Source organism: Tamandua tetradactyla, chromosome 3 (genome assembly GCF_023851605.1).
Source record: "Tamandua tetradactyla isolate mTamTet1 chromosome 3, mTamTet1.pri, whole genome shotgun sequence".
NCBI classification, from domain to species: Eukaryota; Metazoa; Chordata; class Mammalia; order Pilosa; family Myrmecophagidae; genus Tamandua; species Tamandua tetradactyla.
In genome coordinates, this window is record NC_135329.1 from 46,447,950 (window position 1) to 46,468,626 (window position 20,677).

Sequence of the window (20,677 nt, forward strand, 5' to 3'; positions counted from 1 at the left end):
CGCTCGATTGAGCGAATGGGACCATCCCCCACCCCCGCGCCTTCCTCCCGGGTGCGCGAGAAGTGCGGCGACCGCCGGGCGGGCAGCGGAGCAGCGCGGGGGCACCGAGCCAGACACTCCCGAAGACCCTCCAGCCGCAGACCTTCAAGGTGGACAGCGACCCCGACCAGAGATGAAAGTGCTGAGAGAGAAGACTGACTATGAAAAGGAGAACGATGGCCTTCCTCTAGCAAGTCAAGAATTAATTTACGCAGGCAGAATGCTTAAGGATGATACAGCTCTTAAATATAAAACTGATGAGACAAGCTTTGTGGTGGTTTGTGGTGGTTGGGATGGCGAAGCCCAAAGCAGTGACAACACCAGCACCAGCTACAACTCAGCAATCAAATCCTGCCATCACTGCTGCAATTCCTTCAGCCACTGCGACCGCCGCGGCGCAGACCCCCAATCACTGCCCCAGCTTTGACTCCCACCTACACACCTAAATTCATCACTCCAGCACCAAGGACAGCATCTTCTGAAACTACTAGTGCAACTAAACAGGAAAAACCTGCGGAAGAACCAGCAGAAATCCCACTGGCTACTACGAGCCCAACATCACTGACAGCACATCAGGAGATTCTTCTCTTGTCAAACCTTTTTGAGATGCAACAAATGCACTTGTGACAGGTCAGTCTTAAGAGAATATGGTAACTGAGATCATGTCCATGAGCTATGAATGAGAACAACTCATTGCAGCCTTGAGCCCAGTTTCAACAACCCTGACAAAGCAGTGGAGAACTTTTTCATGAGAATCCCTGGAGATGAGGAAGACAAAGTCAGGCTGTGATGGACCCCCTCAAGCAGCTAGTATAGGGGTTCCTCGGTCTTCAGCAGTGGCATCACTGCAGCAACCACAACCGCAACAACTCCAGCAAGTACTGGAGGACATTCACTTCAATTTTTACGAAATCAGCCTCAATTCCAACAGATGAGACAAATCACTCAACAGAATCCTTCACTGCTTCCAGCCTTGTTACAACAGATAGGTCAAGAGAATCTTCCATTCCTGCAGCCAACACCAGGAGCATTTTATTCAGATGATAAATGAACCAGTTCAAGAAGCTGGTCAAAGAGCAGGGGGTGGAGGTGGCAGTGGAGGAATTCCAGAAGCTGCATGTAGTCCTATGAACTACATCAAGTGACACCTCAGGAAAAAGAAGCTATAGAAATGTTAGAGGCATTAGGTTTTCCTGAAGGACTTGTGATAGAAGCATATTTTGCTGGTGGGAAGAATGAGAATTTGACTGCCAATTTTATTCTACAGCAGAACTCTGATGAAGGTTGAGAGGGACTTTAAAAAATCTTACACTTCACACTTAGTGAACAATTAGCATTTCACTAATTGTTCACTAGGTTGTGTGGGATGATTTGGGTGCATACCCACAATACTTGATATAAGGTAATAGGTTGTTGGGGGTTGGGAGAGAGGGATCTAGGTCATAGAGCAAGGATAAAACAGTGAATGTCTGCTGCTTCATAGTTGCTGCAGATCCACAAGTGTGTAAAATATTACACAACCAACAAACAGCTTTTGCAGATCTTTATTTCTTTATAGTAGGTATTTTTTCCCCTAGGTTTTACTTATTTTTGGTGTACTAGATCCAGAAATTTAGTATAATACTCTGCTTTATATTTCTTTGACATAACATTGATTTCAGAGAATCTTTGCTGCCTAGAATCTACAGTCTCTATTTCATGGCAATTCTGGATAATAGCTTTGTGAAATTGGGAAAATTTTTGGAGCAACTATAAACAGATATACCAAATTATTGATGGTTATTGCTGCTGTTTCAAATAAGTATATAATTAATGTGTAAGGAAGCACATGCTTTCATGTTAAGTACTTGGAGGAATGAGGGTAGGGGAGAAGGGGTACCTTTACTTAAATAATTACTGCTATTTAAGAATTCTAGATCATTGGATGTGATGAGACCCTTCTAACATAATTTAAGAAGCTGTACAAGTATAGAAAGAGTTATTTTCTTGTTTACATATTTTTGTTTGTTTTTTTGGGTAAGAAAATTGGTAGGTATCTAATTATTGTTTACTTCATTGTTATTTTGCAGCAAAAATTTTAAAACAACCAAAAATATGAAGGTGAAATAAAAGCTTTTTCAGACATGCTAAAGCTGAAATAATTCATCTCATCACCAGCAGGCCAGCCCTATAAAAGACGTTAAGGGAAATCTTTCATGCAGAAATAATATAATACCAGATATTGATCTATACATAGTTACAAAGAGCATCAAAAATGGTAACTATACTGGTAACTGTGGAGTTCAGGAGTTTTCTCATTATTTAAATCTCTTTAAAAGTTAATTGACAGTTAAAACAAAAATAATAGCAATGTGGTATCATTTTTCACATATGTAAAACTAAAATTTTTGATAATAGCAGAAGAGGGAGTATTATATTTGATACTACAATATTATGATAATGGCCATTAGGGAATGTTCTAGTTTGCTAGCTGCCGGAATGCAACACACCAGAGACGGATTGACTTTTAATAAAAGGGGATTTATTTTGTTGGTTCTTCAGAGGAAAGGCAGCTAACTTTCCACTGAGGTTCTTTCTTATGTGGAAGGCACAGGTAGGTCTCTGCTGATATTCTCTCCAGGCCCCTGGGTTCCAACAACTTTCCCCGGGGTGACTTTTTTCTGCATCTCCAAAGGCCTGGGCTGAGCTGCTAGTGCTGAGATGAGGAATGCTGAGCTGCTTAGCAGTGCTATGTTGCAATCTCTCATTTAAGCACCAGCCAATTAAGTCAAATATCACTCATTGCAGCAGACACACCTCCTAGCTGATTGCAGATGTAATTGACAACAGATGAGGTTCACATACGGTTGGCTTATGTCCGCAGCAACAAGATTAGGTATGCTCACCTGGCCAAGTTGACAACTGAATCTAACTAACACAGGGAAGAAATGGAATTACACTACTGGGAGGTTCTTATTCTATATGTAAAATTGTATAATATCATTTGAAGATAAACTGCAAACAAAAAAAGATGTGCACTGTAAACTCAAAGTAATAACTAAACTAAAAGCAGCAACAAAGTTGTAGCTATAAGCTAACAAAGGAAGTAAAGTATCATAAAAAAATAAGTACTCAATCCAACAGAAGGCAAAAAAAATAAGAAAAGAGGAATAAGGAACTGATAGGATAAATATAAAACATATAGCAAGATGGTAGACTGAAACCAAAATATAATAATGGCATTAAATGTAAATGGTCTAAACAACACAATGAAAGAGCCGAGGGTGTCAGGTTAGATAAAAAAGAACATTCTAACTACATGTGCTTACCAAAACACACTCTATATGTATACAGACATCAATAGATTAAAAAATTAAAAAGATAAAAAATATATACCATGCTAACACTAGTCAAAAAAAAAGCAAAGGATCACTATATTACTATCCGACAAAGTAGATTTCATAGCAAAGAATATTACTGGGATGAAGATCATTTCATTAATGGTAAATTCATTGAGGAGATAATCACGCATATGTATCTAATATGAGATGTCTAAATACATAAAGCAAAACTGATATAACAGCCAGGAAAAATAGACAAATCCACAATTATAATTACAGATTTCAACATCCCTCTCTCAATAATTGATAGAAAATCAGTAAGGACATAGAAAATAAAAGCAACACTATCAACCAACTAGGCCTAACTAACATTTATAGAAAACTCCAACATTAGCAGAAGACATTCTTTCAAGTGCACACACAGAATATTCATCAATATAGACCATATTTTAGGTCACAAAATAAACCTCAAATTTAAAAGAATTCAAGTCATTCAAAGTATGTTCTCTGACCACAGTGGATGAAATTAGAAGTCATAGCAGAAAAATCTTTGGGAAATCCCCAAGTAGTTTGAAACTAAATAACACACTTCTAAGTAAACCATGAGTCAAAGAAGAAACCAGAAGAGATATTTGAAAGTATTTTGAACTAGATTAATATTTTAAAAAAACAACAACAACACACACACACACAAGAAAAACAACCAACTAACAGATATCAGAATTTGCGGGATGCCGCTAAAGCAGTACGTAAGGAGAAATTTATAACTAAGCATATGCGCTATTAGAAAAGGTCTCAGATCAATGACCTTAGGTTCCACCCTAAGCAAATAGAAAAAGAAGAGCAAATTAAACTTAAAGTAAGCAGAAGATAGGATATCATAAAGATGAGAGTAGAAATCAATGATCAAGAAAACAAGCAACAATAGAGAAAAACCAATGAAACCAAAAACTTGTTCTTTGGGAAGATCAATAAAATTGATAAGCCTCTAGCCAGACTGATCTGTAAAACAAGAGAAATTACCTAATTACCAATAATAGGAATTAGACAGGGAACAACAATACAGAGTTTATACTTTCAAAGGATAATAAAGGGATATTATGAATAATTGTATGCAATCAATCTAACAACTTAGATGGACTGGACAGAGTTTCTTGAGAGATATAAACTAACAATCTCATTAACTATATATTGCATAGTTCCATCTCTACCAAAGAAATACAAACTGTAGTTTAAAACCTTCCTTTAGAAAAACCCCAAGCCCGGATGGCTTCCCTGGTAAATTGTACCAAACATTTAAGGAATAAATAACAGCAATTATACACAAAATCTTCCTGAAAACTCAACAAAAGCAAAAACATTTAAAAAAATTCTAGGATGCCAGTGTTACTCAGATAACAAAATTAGGCAAAGATACTACAAGTTAAAAAAAAATATGCAGGACAACATCAGTCATGAACATAGATGCTAAAAGTCTAAACAACAAAAAATTTTGACAAATTTAATCTAACAGTATATAAAAAGGATAGTACATCATGCCCAAGCAGAGTATAATCAAGTTTAGTTTAATATTTGAAAAGCAATTAATATAATTTCCTGTAAATAAACTAAAAATGAAAAAAAATACATTATTTCAATAGACACAATGCAACAGTATTTAAAATATATTTCTGGTAAAACACTCAGCAAACTAGGAATAAAAGGTAACTACTTCAATCTGATGAAGGTTATCTACACAAAACCTGCTGTTTGTATCATAGTTAATTTAATGGAAAAAAGAAGTACAACTACCTTTATTTGCAGGCAATATGTTGGAATATATGGAAATATGATGGAATCTACAAAAGAGCTACTAGAACTAATAAATGAGTTTAGCAAGTTTTCGGGAACAAGCTCAATATTAAAATCAATGACTTTTCTACATACTAGCAAAAAATATCAGAAATTAAAATAAAAAGTTAGCATCAAATATATTAAATGCCTAGGTATAAACCTGATAATAACCAAAATCTTAAAATTTTACTGAAAGAAATTAAAGAAGACCTATATAAATGTAATGATATATCATGTTGCTGGTTCAGGTGACTCAATATTTTTAAAATAGCAATTCTCCTTAAATTAAGTATTTTGTAGTTTTAAGGAAATCCCAGTCAAAATCCCATCAGATGTTTTAATGATATTGACAAGTCTATTCTAAATTCATACAGAAATGAAAATAATCTAGATTAGATAAAACCTATTTGAAAAAGAACAAGTTGAAAAATTATCACCACCTGATTTCATAATTTATTATAAAACTTCAGCAATCAAGACTGATGACGGCATAAAGACAGATATGTAAACCAATGGAACAGAATTGAGAGTTCAGAAATGGACCCACATATATATACATGACTGGTTTCTTACAAAAATGAAAAGGCAAGTCAATGGGAAAAGGGTAATCTTTTCAACAAATGATGCTGGAACAAAACATTTTGATCCAAACCTTGAACCATATACAGATCAAGTCAAATGGATCTCTAACTGTAAAACATAAAACATTAACACCCTAGAAGAATGCAGAATATCTTCATGCTCTTAAGAGTCAGGCAGAGATTTCCTGACCTAAAATCAGGAAACTTTAATTGTTAATTTGGACTTCATTAAAACTAAGAAAATCTGTTCTTTAATAGGCATAGTTAAAGGAATGAAAAGATAAGCCCCAATCTGGAAGGTAATATTTGAGAATAAAGGACTTTGATCTAGAATAGATGATGAACTCTCAAAACTCAATAATAATCAAACAAATGCCCCATTTTTAAAATTAGCAAATGATTTGAACAGATCTTTCACCAAAAAAGATTTATGGATGACAAACAAGCACATGAAAAGATGGTTAACATCATTAAAAATTATGGAAATACAAATTAAACACAAATTAAAACAACACCTGTTTAAAGTGTTATAATAAAAAGATTGACTCTATAAAGTGTTGGCAAAAAATGTGGAGGAACAAGAATGCTGCTGGTGAGAATGTAAAATGATAAAATTTGGTTAACAGTTGGACAAACTCTTAATAAGTAAAACATACATCCCCCGTAAGACCTGGTAAGTTCACTTCTAGGTATTTACTCAGAAGTGAAAGTATAAGTTCATAAAAAGACCTCTACATGCATTTTCCATAGCAGCTTTATTTGAAAAAGCCATCAACAAGAGAATACATAAACAAATTGTGTAATATCCGTGCAATGGAATACTACTCAGCAATATAAATTAATGCACTATTGCTTCACACAATGACATGGATAAATCTCAGAATACTTGTGCAAAGCAGAAGTAGAAGAACATGCAAAAATGTACATGCTGTATAATTCAATTTATGTAAAATTCTTGAAAATACAATTTAAGCTAAAAGGGGGCAGAATGCAAATCAGTGATTGCCTTGAGAGAGAAGAACTAGAGAGAGATTGTGAAGAAGCATAAGGAATCTTTAGAGGTTATGGATGTGTCCATCACCTTGATTTGATTCTGGTGGTGTTAGACTGGTATGTACATGTGTCAAAATTTATTATATTATACCCTTTAAATATGTGGTGTTGATTGTATGTCAATTATACCTCAATAACACTGTTAAAACAATAACAAGAAGGGGTGTTCATGAAAAAAAGTCACATTACTTTTTCTTCAGAGTCTATCCTGCCTCCTTTCCTTTCAAAGACCTAAAAGAAACTGAGGGGCTTAATATGAGGGCTAAAAAGACCTAAAAGAAACGGAGGGGCTTAATGTGAGGGCTAAAATTGAGTATATTATGATGAATTCCCAGAATTCCTATCATCACCAATATTTCTGGCCTATAAAAGATCAACTGAATTTTCAGACAAAGAGGCAAGGCTTTTCACTCCACAATTTGAAATAAAAAGTATGAAAACTTTTAATGGGAGGAAAGAATTTTGAGTCAAAACGAAGCTGTCACATTGGTAAGAAAAGCTGGTGAGAAGGAGAGGCTGAGATAGTGAAAACTAGTTTTTAAGTTTTGCTTTTTAAGTTATGTTTCTTTGCATCTTTTTGTTCTTAAAGAAAAGTGTCGGGCTGAGTTCCTACCTGTGGATAACAGCTAATCCTGTAGGCAACTAATTGTAGTACTAGGGTATCAGTATCAGGTGAAAGACTTAAAATTCAAAACTGGGATAAGTTTAGAATTTATTTTCTTTATAATTTTACGAAAAGTACCCTGCCTCCAGTTTTCTTTCCTTTAAAGAGCTTTGCACTAATTCTTCCACTCAAGGACTTAGGGAAGAGAGGAAGGAAATTTCAGTGTGTGAGGGGGGAAAAGGAGAGAGTGGAAAAATGGAAATGAAAGTGCATGGTATTTCTGGTATCCAAAATAATACAACTTTCTTGATGATGAGCTCAAGAATGATGATGACAATTTAAAAGAGGGAGGAGAGAAAAGAGAAAGAGGTGAAATTAAAGCAGAAAATATTAATGGTAAAAAAAATCAGACTGAATAAAACACCTATCAGCAGAGTCAAACAATGGGAAAGTTGTACACCTTAGAATACCTGTTTTTGGTAAATATCTTCTCCCATACCCATTTTTCTTCTGGCTAAATTGTTTCATTGCAGAGATTTTTTTCCTGGAGGCTCTGAAAGACTTTGATCATAGAAAGCAGTCTTGCTTCAGAATGTTTCCTGAATTATTTGGGGGCTAAGCCAGATTACTCTCCAGGGAAAGTGGACTGTGGGATGGCAGTCATTATTTGGTTTGTGGAGCTCTTGGACTGTCTTGACAATAAATTATTAGTTTGAACCTGCTGACTTTTTCCAGGTAACTAAATTTAGGTTCAAGACTATCATCAAGGAATGGCCCCAGAAATCTGACTTGGGTGGAGGAAAAGCATGCTCAGAGCTTGCAGTGGGAAAAGAAAGCATCTAAGGTCCCCTGTTTGGGGACTAGACTGTCTCACAGCGATCCTTGTGCTGCCGCTCTCCAGTCCCAATTTAAGAAGAAAAAAGGTAATGGGGAAAGAAACAAAATAACATGAGAGAGCGCAAGAGAAAGACTGAAAGAGAGCAAAAAGCAGGCAGTGACACAGCAGTAGATGCCAAACTCATTCACTTTCATTTAGTTCTGTGATAGCAACTGGAATTCTAGAAGATCTAAGTGCCTAGCCTATAGCCTATATTCTCTTTTGTTCACTAACCTTTGATGAGAACAATCCATTAATACAAAACAAGCAAATAAACCTAAAGTATGGACGATCTTAAGGTTATATGCATTTTAGAAGAGAACTTTTGAAGAGAGAAAGGCCTTCCATTTCCAGAGGAGTGGAGCTGTAAAGACAATATGATGAGATCCAAAGCATTAGAATCCTTCTGAAAATATCAGAGCATGTCCTCTGGAAGCTCACCTTCCCTGTCAAGGCTTTACAAGGCATCCTCGTGGATTGCATAAAAGCAGACTCTCAACGATGGGTTAAATTATGGACAAATTTTGCAAATTTCTCAACCTTGCCTAAAATTAGCCAATTAAGCCCTGGACTGTATCTTTCTCACACTTTGATTAAATTAATAAATAATCCCCCCCATACTTTCATATGTAAAACAAAACCTTTTTCCTAATGTATTTCAAGAGCTCTTGGACAGGGGGCCTATATTTTGTATATGTATATATTTATATTTATACATGCATACATTTGGGGGCATCAAACCTCCATGAGAAAGAATTCAGTATCTTTTAGAAAGATGTTCCAGTATCTTATATATTTCTTAAATTATGAATGATTTTGAACACTTAGAAGTTAAATGTTTTAAGACAATTTGTAAATGACAGATTATGATGTTGCCAAGTTCATTTTTTGCCGAATCAAGACAATTTTAGAGAAAGATAAGATAGACTCTGGACCATATATTTTTAATATTTCCTCACCTCTTCAAGAGGAAGGAACTTTATACTCTTGGATATCTGATATTTGTACTTAAAAATAAAAATTTAGTTTTGTCATGGCAATTCTTAATATGATGTAATGGTAAATGAAAACATAAGCATCATATTTTTAAAAAACTCTTACAAAACATCTTTAGATTTTAGAATTGTTATAAAATGTTGTGGATTTAATAAAAACAAACTATCACAACAAGATCCAAAACTCAGAAAAAGAATCTTTCATTAAAGCCAGTGACATCATTCTTCCTATCTTCAGAATGGTGCTAAAATATGTTTAACAATAAACATTTTTTGGAGACTATTATAAACTCCGTATATACTTCAATGAACTTCATGTGCTTCATCCCCTGCCCGAGATATCACAGTTAGTAAATAACAGAGTGGGAATTCAAACTCTGAAATGTCAACTAAGCCTGAGCTGTGAACCACTGGTTTATCTTGTCTCCAAATGTGAGCGATTTTTGAAAATCACAGCTGAATTTACTCCTTTCTGAATCAAGACATGAAAAAAAATAATATGTGAAATAACAAGAATACCGAATGAACAAGACCAAGTATCCTATCCTTCCATATACTTTCATACTAATATGGGTTTTTACCAGGATCCTCATAAAAATACATTTTTTATTTAAAAATTTCTCAGTTAAATGAGCTGAGACTCAGCATCAAGGGATTGAGAAAAACCCTAGAATGAGCTGAGACTCAGCATCAGGGGATTGAGAAAACCTTCTTGACCAAAAGGGGGAAGAGTGAAATGAGACAAAGTGTTAATGACTGGGAGATTCCAAACAGAGTTGGGAGGTTATCCTGGAGGTTTTTCTTGCACATTAAATAGATATCACCTGTTTAGTTAAGGTGTAATGGAGAAGCTGGAGGGAACTGCCTGAAAATGTGGAGCTGTGTTCTAGGAGCCTTGTTTCATGAAGATGATTGTATAATAATATAGCTTTCACAATGTGACTGTGTGATTGTGAAAACCGTGCCTGATGCTCCTTTCATCTACCTTATCAACAGATGAGTAGAACATATGGAATAAAAGTAAATAGGGGGAACAAATGTTAAAATAAATTTAGATTGAAATGCTAGTGATCAATGAAGGGGAGGGGTAAGGAGTATGGTATGTATGAATTTTTTTCTGTTTTCTTTTTATTTCTTTTTCTGAATAGATGCAAATGTTCCAAGAAATGATCATCATGATGAATATGCAACTATGAGATGGTATTGTGAATTACTGATTATATATGTAGAACGGAATGATCAAAAGTTAAGAATGTTTGTGTTTGTTTGGTGTTTATTGGTGTTTTTAAAAAAATTAAAAAATTAAAAAAAAATTTCTCAGTTAAAATAATTTGAAAAAAATGTTAGGTGCATTACTTAGTTTTAATTAAGTATTATAATCAGTCACAAATGAAGTTAAATTTATAAATTTCCCATTCTTTTTTACAAAGATAATACACAAATTTTAATTCAAATTCAATCTATTTCTTGATTGGCTCCATACTTATCATGTGGCATTAAACATTTCTAAAAAGAACTGATCCATTAGATTGTGGAGAAATTTTAGGTTTTTAATTATTCCTCCACATGTATCACCATTTGCTTTCATAAATTTTTACATGAATGTATAGGTCAATTTTTATTTTTACAAGATTGGACTAAACAATATAACCAGAAGTTGAAAATCCAAAAGTCTAATATACAATTAGCTTTCAGATGGGAAATATACCTAACATATTTTATTCTTCATTTTCATTTTGGTATGTTTGAAAATTTTCTTCTAAAAGATAATCAAGCATTTCAAGTGTTTTGCAGACATGGTGGAGCTCACAGCTAACACCACCTCACCAACAAGCCTATTCAAAGTGGGCCATTGGAGGAAGATTATGGAATATAAATAAAAGTTTCTGATAACTTCAGAGATTGCATGACACTAAGAGACCCTTTGTTTTGTTTTGATTTAGTTAATTAATCAAAGGTCTGTTTGCCTTCTTTAAGAGAATGGATTAAAAACAAGGCTATTCTTTTTCAGTGTAACTGTGTGATTGTAAAAACCTTGTGTTTAATGGTCTTTTATCTAGGGTTTGGGCAGATACGTAAGAAATATGGATAAAAAACAAACAAATAGTAATGGGGACAAAGGTTAAAATAAATTGGGTAGATGGAAATACTAGTGGTCAATGAGAGGGAAGGGAAAACGGTATGGTATGTATGAGTTTTTTCTTTTTTCTTTCTTTTTCTGGAGTGACGCCAATGTTATAAAAAATGATCATGGTAATGAATACACAACTATGTGATGATATGATATTGTACACCATTGATTATATAGCATGTATGGAATGTTTGTATATTAAGAACATTTGTATGTTTTTATGTTAAGATTTATCAATAAAAATATTTTTAATAAACCAAGCTATTTAATGTTATTTGATAAAAACATAATTAATTAAGCTATTTAAGGAAAACAAGCCAGTTTGATTATATAGACCAACTTCCAATGAATCTTCCACCAATTTGGACCTGAACTTGATCTTCTCCTTTGTTATAGGGAAAAATTCACATCCTATTGTTTAGAGGAAGTACATGGGAACTCTATATTTACTGCATGATTTTCCTATAAATCTACAACTTTCCTAAGAATAAATGAGGGAAAAAAAGCCTATTATACTCCTTTACCTAAAAAACAGAAGGATATAATAACAACAGAAGGTAGCCCAAAAAAGAAGTCCAGCTGAATTTTTCTAACACACAACATGGAAGAAGGTTGATGGGTTTAGTGTCACTGTGTGAAGCTAATATCCCTGAAAAAATAAGAAAGAGAATGAGGTGACTACAATGCTGCAGTATGGGAGATAAGGAATTGTTGCAGATGGGAGATAAGGAATTATAAAGTAACTTCAGTCTCATCCTTTTCCATACCATGCTTATTTTTCTATTAGGGAAATAAACAGAGATGTGTTTGAAATCCTTGAAACAGGTCTTAGACTGAGTTTGGCTTCATGAATGTGTGACCTGTATACATGACATGTATACATGACCTTGAATCTAGAAAGTCCCCCTACTTGGTCTATTGCTCTGTTGCTGCCATCTTGAATTCCTTAATAATGTTTGAAGAAGAGGCTCTACATTTTCATTTACCCTGCAAATTGTGTAGCAAGTCTGTCTTAGCCATGGGTCTTTATAGATGATACCATTTTTTATGTTTTTTTTCCCCTCAGTCTCCTTGTCCCATATCAGAATTACGATCTATCTTGTGAATCCACTCAGTTCCAGCCTTGGAATCTGTTATTGCCTTTACTTTCACCTTACTCCTCCTGACCAATCAATTGCCATGTCTTTTCTAGTTCACCTAGTGGTTCTCAGCCAGTGAAATGGATCATAATTACTTTTCTACCATGACTGTATGTGTCTGAGTCATAGGTATGGCTGGGAAAATTAAGTGTCTCTATGTTTCAAAAGCTCCAATGTTAATACTATTGGGCACTCCCTGACTGAGAATTACTATTTGATTTCTCTTTCCAAACTCTGCTCTTCTCTCTAATTCTATTAACACTACGCTAGTCCAGGACAGCCTCACTTCTGGCCTTGGTTAGTCTAAGAACATTGAAACTGGTCTCCCTGTCCAGCTTTGCTTTTCTCAATTCATTTTCCATAATTCAAACAGAAATCCTATAAAAATGATCTCATTCCATACTATTTCTTTGGGTGATCAGCTTTCTCATAGAACTCGAAAAGACAGGATCTCACAAAAAGAATAGTTGTGCATTTCACTTGGAAGACAATGTTCTAAGTTGTGGGCTCCAGGGTCAGCCAGAATTTTAAGATCTGCGTGGTCAAACACAGCAGTCATTGACTGAAGTGTCACACACATACACTCACAAACACATGGTGGCTGGCCCTATTCTGTCCCCATACTTTTTTCAAAAAGGTATTCCCATAGACAGAGCTTGCCTCAAGAAAGTTTGAGCATGTTTGAGGGTGGTGAGAGAACAAAAAGAGAGTCCTAGAGACAAGCGGGGGGACCATGTTGGTGTGTCTTGGAATGCTGGCAATGAACTTAACTCCAAGCAGAGCACTGCGGTGGAGGTTAGAATTCAGAGGAGAGGCTGAGCTCTAGCAGTGGGGTTTTCTGCCTCAACAATGTGCAGCATGAAAACAGAACCTTTTTACTATGAGAGCCCACTCTGGCTTGCATCAGGAAGAGGTCAATTGCAACCATGATTGATATGGGCAGAACTCTAGAAGAAGTACCCACTAAGGTATTCACCAGTTCAATTGGTGAAAGAAAAGAAAAGGATACTCCATGTGTATCTCGCTATCTAGATTAACATTCCTATCCACTGCATGAGCTCAGAGACTAAATTGCGGTGCAAAATGAGTTTTCTCCCCACTGAAACCAAAACAAATCAAGAAAGCAAATCACCACCAAATGACAACCCTTCTCTCAAAGAAAAATTCAAGTTTGGCAAATGGGCTTATCAGAAATGAATGTGCCACAAGTACTCGACAGTGTAAAATCCTTGGACCATGGTGGATAAGAGGGAGCCCATCATAATTAACGTTGAAATTCTCACCGTCTTAGTGAGTAGGATCTTGGAGCCACTTATAATTTGATTTAAAATAGGAAAGTAATGTTAGTGAAAAAAACCTTTCAGTCACCTTCACTGTCTTCTCTGCTAGACTGTCAGTATAGTTTAAAATTGTCATGGGGATTGCTTTCATTTTGCAAAAGCATTGCATTATGCTTCCTCTCCTATGATACCTGAAGAGATATTTTTTTAAAAGGCTAATTTCACTCTAATCAGTTGAAAAAGAAGGTAAGGAATGCAGGAAAAAATCTTATGATGGGAGACAAGAAAGATTCATTTTTTAGTTTTTTCACCAACAGGTTATATAACCAGTCACTGGCCTTTCCCTGAGTCTTAGTGCCCTTCTCTGGTAAATAAGAGGACCTTATTAGAGGGCCTTTAACTAAATAGATTATGTTCTGTGGCCCTCTAGATTTCCCAGGCCCAAAACACCAGCTGGGATACCCCAGTGAAATTTTTAATGCATTGGTTTATGCACATAGTTACACATACTCTTAAATGGGAACCATCTCCCCCACCCTCCACTAGAATTCATGTCATCATTTTTGCTCATTTGTAAGTTCTCAATGAATAGGAATCTGTTCAAATTGATTTCTCCTGTGCTAAGTAAAGTCTTGCATGGGAGTTTTTAATATGTGTGCATTAACTAGGTATATGCATTAAAAATAAAAGAATATCATGAGGAGGCTTAAGAGGGTAAAATATATCACATGAGGAGGGAGTTGAATATATGAAAATGAAAAGAAACATCACATTTATTTTGCAATCACTATATGGTATTTACTCTGTGCCAGGCACTGTTCCAAAGTCCAAGTACTTAACCACTACATGTTAAGTTAGGCAAAATTACAATGAAGTGAGTGACGATAAATATATAGGCTTTTGGTATTTTTAGTGTCTACTCTTCCTTATACGTGCATCCAAGAGCCAATAACTAGAGGTGGTAATGGAGGAAGAGTGTGAAAGTAGAGTCTAGGACCTGCTGTTTATACTCAATATGCTCTAAAACTTTTAATAATAATGTAAGGACTGATTGTAGAGCTCTGTCAGTGTGTTGGTCTTGTCCATCATTTGTGAAAATCAGTAATACCCTGAAGCACATCTCCCATTGCCTTTGTAAAAACATCTTTAAGATATAACTCATGCACCATAAAATTCATACATTTAAATTGTATAATTCATGTAGTTTTCAGAGTATTCACAGATTTGTGTCCATTGCCTTTTGGGATTTCTATTTCATGTCTCCTTTACTGCCCAGTATTCCCAGATTCACTCTGCCTGCAAACCTTCAAACTTTATTGGCTCCCTTCTGCACATCAGACAAAATGAAGCCTCAATAGTTTGGCCTTAAAAGCCCTCCACAATGTAGCCTCTATCAAACTGTGCAGTTTCACATCCTTCTCTCCATGTGACATACCACATAGTCCACTCACAGCATTCTACTCGATATGGACACTCCTACTCTCACACCATCTCTGTCTTTTGTGTAATCTGGTCTCTTTTCCTGGAATTGTCTCCCTGACATCTTTTTTCAGGTGCAAGCAGACTTTAAGGTCTATCTGTTACAGTACTAGATAGTACTAGATAGACATACTTTTTCTGAAGTTTCACTCTTCTATATTCAATAAGCATGTTGCTTATACAAATCGACTTTGCTTTAGAATTATTTCTAAGTGACAGGCAATCTCAAGCCCTCATCTTACTTTATATATTATCAACATTTGACTCAGTAGATCATTCTTTCTTAAACTTTTTCTCTTGATTTCCAGGATACCCATTCTCCTGGTTTTCATTCTACCTAAAGGGATATTTTTTCCCAAGATTTTTGCTAATTTCTCCTTTCCTCTTCTGTATCTGTATTCTGTATCTTTATTCACTCTCTTGCTGTTCTCATCTGGTCTCATAGCATCAAATACTATCTCTTCAAGTTGAATCTCAAGATTTCTTTGAACTTCAGTCAAATAGATTCAACTATCTACTTGACATCTCCACTTAAGCATCTAAGTGGCATCTGAAATTTCACTATTTCAAAATGGAACTCCTGATGTTTCCCCAAAACTTATACCTCCTGGACCAGGTGCCAAGCCAGAAAGGAGATTAATAGCTAGATGTTCAAATAGGCATTAGATACAGAATGCTGATAGCAAACCCAGGGTTGCAAATTTGAGTTTAAATAGGGTTTTATCTCTTCCTCATTCACCTACCAAAATCAAACCATTGTTTCACAAAGGCATACCCAAAGAGCAGGTTCATTTGGAATGTTGGCCAGCATTGTCTGCTGAGTAATCTCTTGATATACTGCCCTACTTCTTTTTTTAATGCAATTTTATTGAGATATATTATATATTTACATACCACATAATCATCCAAATCATACTGTCAGTGGTTCACAGTTTCATCCTATAGTTGTGCATACATCATAACAATCGATTTTTGAACATTTTCATTATTCAAAAAAAGGATAAAAGTAAGAAGAATACCCAAAACATCCCAAACCTCCCACCCTCTTATTGTTTATTTTTGATCTTTTTTTTTCTTACTCATCTGTCCAAAACTGGATAAAATGTCAGTCACAAGGTTTTCACAATCACATGCTCACACTGTAAAAGTTCTATAGTTATACAATCATTTTCAAGAATCAAGGCTATTGGATTACAGTTCAACATTTTCAGGTATTTCCCTCTAGCTACTTCAATACCCCCCAAACTGTAAAAGGATATCTGTAAATTGCAAAAGAATAACCTCCAGAATGATCTCTCCACTCTATTTGAAATCTCAGCCACTGAAACTTTATTTTGTTTCATTTCTCTTCTACCTTTTCATCAAGAAATCTGTCTCAATCCCATGATGCCAGGGCCAGGCTTATCCCCAGGGATCATGTCCCACCTTGCCAGGGAGATTTACACTCCTGGGAGTCATGTCCTATGTAGCGGGGGAGGGCAGTGAATTTAACTGCAGAGTTGGCTTAGAGAGAGAGAGAGAGGTCACATCTGAGCAACAAGAGAGGTTCTCTGCAGCTGACTCTTAGGCATAATTATAAGTAGAATTAGCTTTTCCTTTGCAGGAATACGTTTCATAAGGAGAAGCCTCAAGATTGAGGGCCTGGCCCATCAGATTGGCAATCCCCAATGCTTGGAAGAATGCTCCATTTCTTTTTGAACTAGGAAAATGACAGCTCCTATGGGGTGATAGGATTTCAAATATATCCTCTATCACTGTTGTTTTAAAACTAGTTCCTAGGGCAGTGCAACGATGGCTTAGTGGCAGGATTCTCTCTTGCCAAGCCAGAGACCTGGGTTCGATTTCCAGAGCCTGCCCATGCCAAATAAATAAATAAATAAATAAATAAATAAATAAATAAATAAATAAAAATAAAAGTCAGTATAAAACTAGTTCCTAAATAATGTCAAAATATGATGTCATCCATGAAGTTAAAATTCATGTATCACATCTTTTTAAAAGGTGGGGATTATAAAAAAATCACTTTACCTTAACTACTATTTGTACTAAGTTATGCTATTAAGGGAAAAATAATCAGAAAAGGAATTAAAATCTGTTAACTTCCTACCATTTGTCAGATATTGTGATCTTTGATTTACGTATTAGCTCCTTCAATCCTTCAAATATCCTGAAAGATATATTTAACTGATGCCATTTTATGAGTTGAGAAAATTTATACTCAGAGACATCAATTAAATTGCCCAATTTAATTAGCTAGTAACTACTAATAAAGTCCCAGGATTGAACACAAATTTGTTGATGTTCATGCCTGCTATATTCTTATGCAAGAATTTGAGACATTATAATTATCGATAGATGCAAAAGATAAGGTAAAGATTAACAATTCTGTAACAAGTATCAAATTTTGACAACTAATGAAATATTCTAATCTCCTAAGTAGCTTAACAGTACAACTGGGCAAAAGTTCATAGTAAGACTTCCAAATCATCACAGATGACTGATTTAAATTTTGTGCAATGAACTTTTCTTCCTTTTTTTTTGCATGGGCAGGCACCAAGAATCAAACCCGGGTCTCCGGCATGGCAGGCGAGAACTCCGCCTGCTGAGCCACTGTGGCCTGCTCTGTACAATGAACTTTTAATGACTTAACTAGAGATGCTTGTTCAATCACCACAGAGTTAAAGTGTAAATGCTGTCAAATAGCAAGTATCTCTGTTTCATCTACTGGGTTTTTGTCTAAATACCAAACATCTTTGAATACTGTTATTCTAGTGAATTAAGATTTCTTATAAAAAAAATCACAGATAAACAGAATTTTAGATTTTCAAGGGAGCTTAGAAATTTTTGTTTTGTTGCCAAACCTTCTTATTTTACGGATGAGGTACTTTTCTTTATATAAATGTTTCTTGAATTGAAAAAGAAAAACTATTCTGAGCTAATAAATTATAATTGTGAAACATAAACTCTCTATAAAGCATTAAATGACCCCGATTATATAATTTTCTTCAACAAAAGTTTAAATCTTAATATTACAGATATCAGTTTTAAGTATGTCATATCATTTTCCTCCAAATATCTTAAACTCACAAAAAAGAAATGTGCCACTTTAGTTGCTTTTTAAAATTAACTACTAAGTATTGAATATTTACCCAACCAATATGTGAAATTGTGCTCCCAAAGTACATTATGGTTTTCATTCTCATTTCCTATGGTAAACAGCTTGTTGAATACTCAGCTGCATATTTTATATGCACTTAAAGACATATCTGTGTGTGTATTTATAAATATGAATGTACATAAATGCATATGTAATATCTGTATTTATATTAGACATTTAATATAAAATATAAATATGCATACATATTTAACAAGACTGTCTTTTCCTTTTATATAAATGGAATTATACTATTTAATAAGTATGAAATGTGTCCTTCACCTAGATACATATATGTGTATATATATATATATGTACATATATGTGACATCCTTATCAGCATTTCTGCTTCATTCTTTTTTTTAAAAGCTTTCTTTTTAAAGCTTCTAGCATCCCATTGTACATGTGGGTTATTATTTATTCTTCTTCTACCCTACATTTGAACTTTAAAAATGGTTTCATTAGTGTAAACATTGTACAATGAACATCCTTATACATATATCCTTGCATACTTATGGATGTGTTTCTATATAATAAATTTCTGTTAGTGGAATTGCTGGGTAAGAGGGTATTCATGTTTAACTTTTGGTAGACCTTGCCAAGTTGATCAAAGGAAAGTTTCTAAAAACTTACAATCAGGAGTGGAAACAATTGGCTTTTTGATTAAGTCATTTGTGGTCTATAAATGATGAATAATAATAGAAGAACCTTCTTTTTAATGTGTACCTATCATAGGTAAGACACTGTCCTAAGAACTTTATATATTTAAATATATATTTATATTTAATTTCTAAACTGTGTAATAACCCAACCAGGCACTTAAAACTAATCTTATTTTACAGCTGAGGAAATAAGCTCATGTGGGGTAGCCAAATTGCTTAAAGTTGCTTGAATAATAAAGTAGAATAAGAACTGAACTTGTATTTGCCTTCCTCCAAAATCTTTGTCCTTTCTACAACAATGCGATATCTGATTGAATTTAAAACAGAAAAGCCAGGCTTACAAGTATATGATTTGTAAATTCCATTGGAGAAAAAAATGTTTTAAAGTATTTGTCATTATTAAGCAAAAAATTGCACCTGATATCCTCTTTATTTTCATTTTTAACTGTTTATTTGCCTAACATAGCTTTGACTTTGAAACAATTCCTCTGTTTCCCTCACTGAAATTCCATTTTGAATTCTATGGTGACTTGTCAGTAGATGGAGCTTTATGACTCACTTGACAAGTCTTTTATATGGTGAATGGTGATTTTTTTTCTCAATATGAATGATCAGCCAATAGACTTTGTTTTATAATTGAACAGCATATTTATAGAAATGATAAGGAAAATCCGACAGATGTTTTAGTAAAGTCTATGATACAGGGGAAAAAACAACTTATAAATTGCTAAATGAACTCAACTCACAGGCAGCATGATATTTCCGTCTTCATGCACTTACAAGATACAGTGTTATTTTGACTGGCAGGGATTTAACTGCAAGCTCTGATTTCTGAGAGTCATTCATTATAGTGTATGCTAAATAATATGTCTTGCTTTTTCCTCATGAATTTATTGACAATCAGAATTCAGAACTATGAATCTCCAATGTATCTGAAACATAGAAGCGCAGTTAAATGACTACTGATGGGTCTTGCTGAGTTGTGATGGTAACACTGGAAAATCCCCTGTGCCTCTGTCCATCTCCAATAGCAAGCTGAATGCCTGCGAGGTGACATGTGACAGAGGAAGCCAGCTCATTACTCAGATGCCAAGCTGTGGAAAATCCCCTTCCAGCAGCAGCATCTGGCTCCTTGGCGGGCTCCACAGGCAGCAAAGCTGACAGCTCTGAAGTTGCCTGTGGGTCTGTCATGTAGTGAGGTTGCTGGCTGGGCTGAAAGATTCCACTTGAAGCCATTTTTCTATGACTTACCTTTGATCCTTAGTTATTTGCATATTGTTATGGACTCTGGGGGAGAAAAAAGTACCTGAGTAAATATCTCTTGAGATCTGTCTGTGCATTCTTGTGATGGAAAAATGTGATACCCTCAGTCCAGATGGGAGTCACATTTCATGTAGTATTATTATGAGGTAATCTTTTCACATGCAAACCACAGTCCAAGAGTTGTGCTATCCAGTCATTCTATCCAGAAAATTACCAAGATCTCACCAGAGTGGGAAAATGGCAAAGGTATTCATCAAATATATCATA

General features: G+C 34.9%; 1 protein-coding gene and 1 pseudogene across 1 annotated transcript in view; one reads left to right on the top strand and one right to left on the bottom strand.

Annotated features, from left to right (window-relative positions):
• The window catches only part of MYT1L (myelin transcription factor 1 like), a 625,705-nt gene that overhangs the window by 490,781 nt on the left and 114,247 nt on the right, over positions 1-20,677 (bottom strand). The window lies entirely within an intron of this gene.
• On the top strand, positions 173-1,586 carry LOC143676058 (UV excision repair protein RAD23 homolog B pseudogene; annotated as a pseudogene).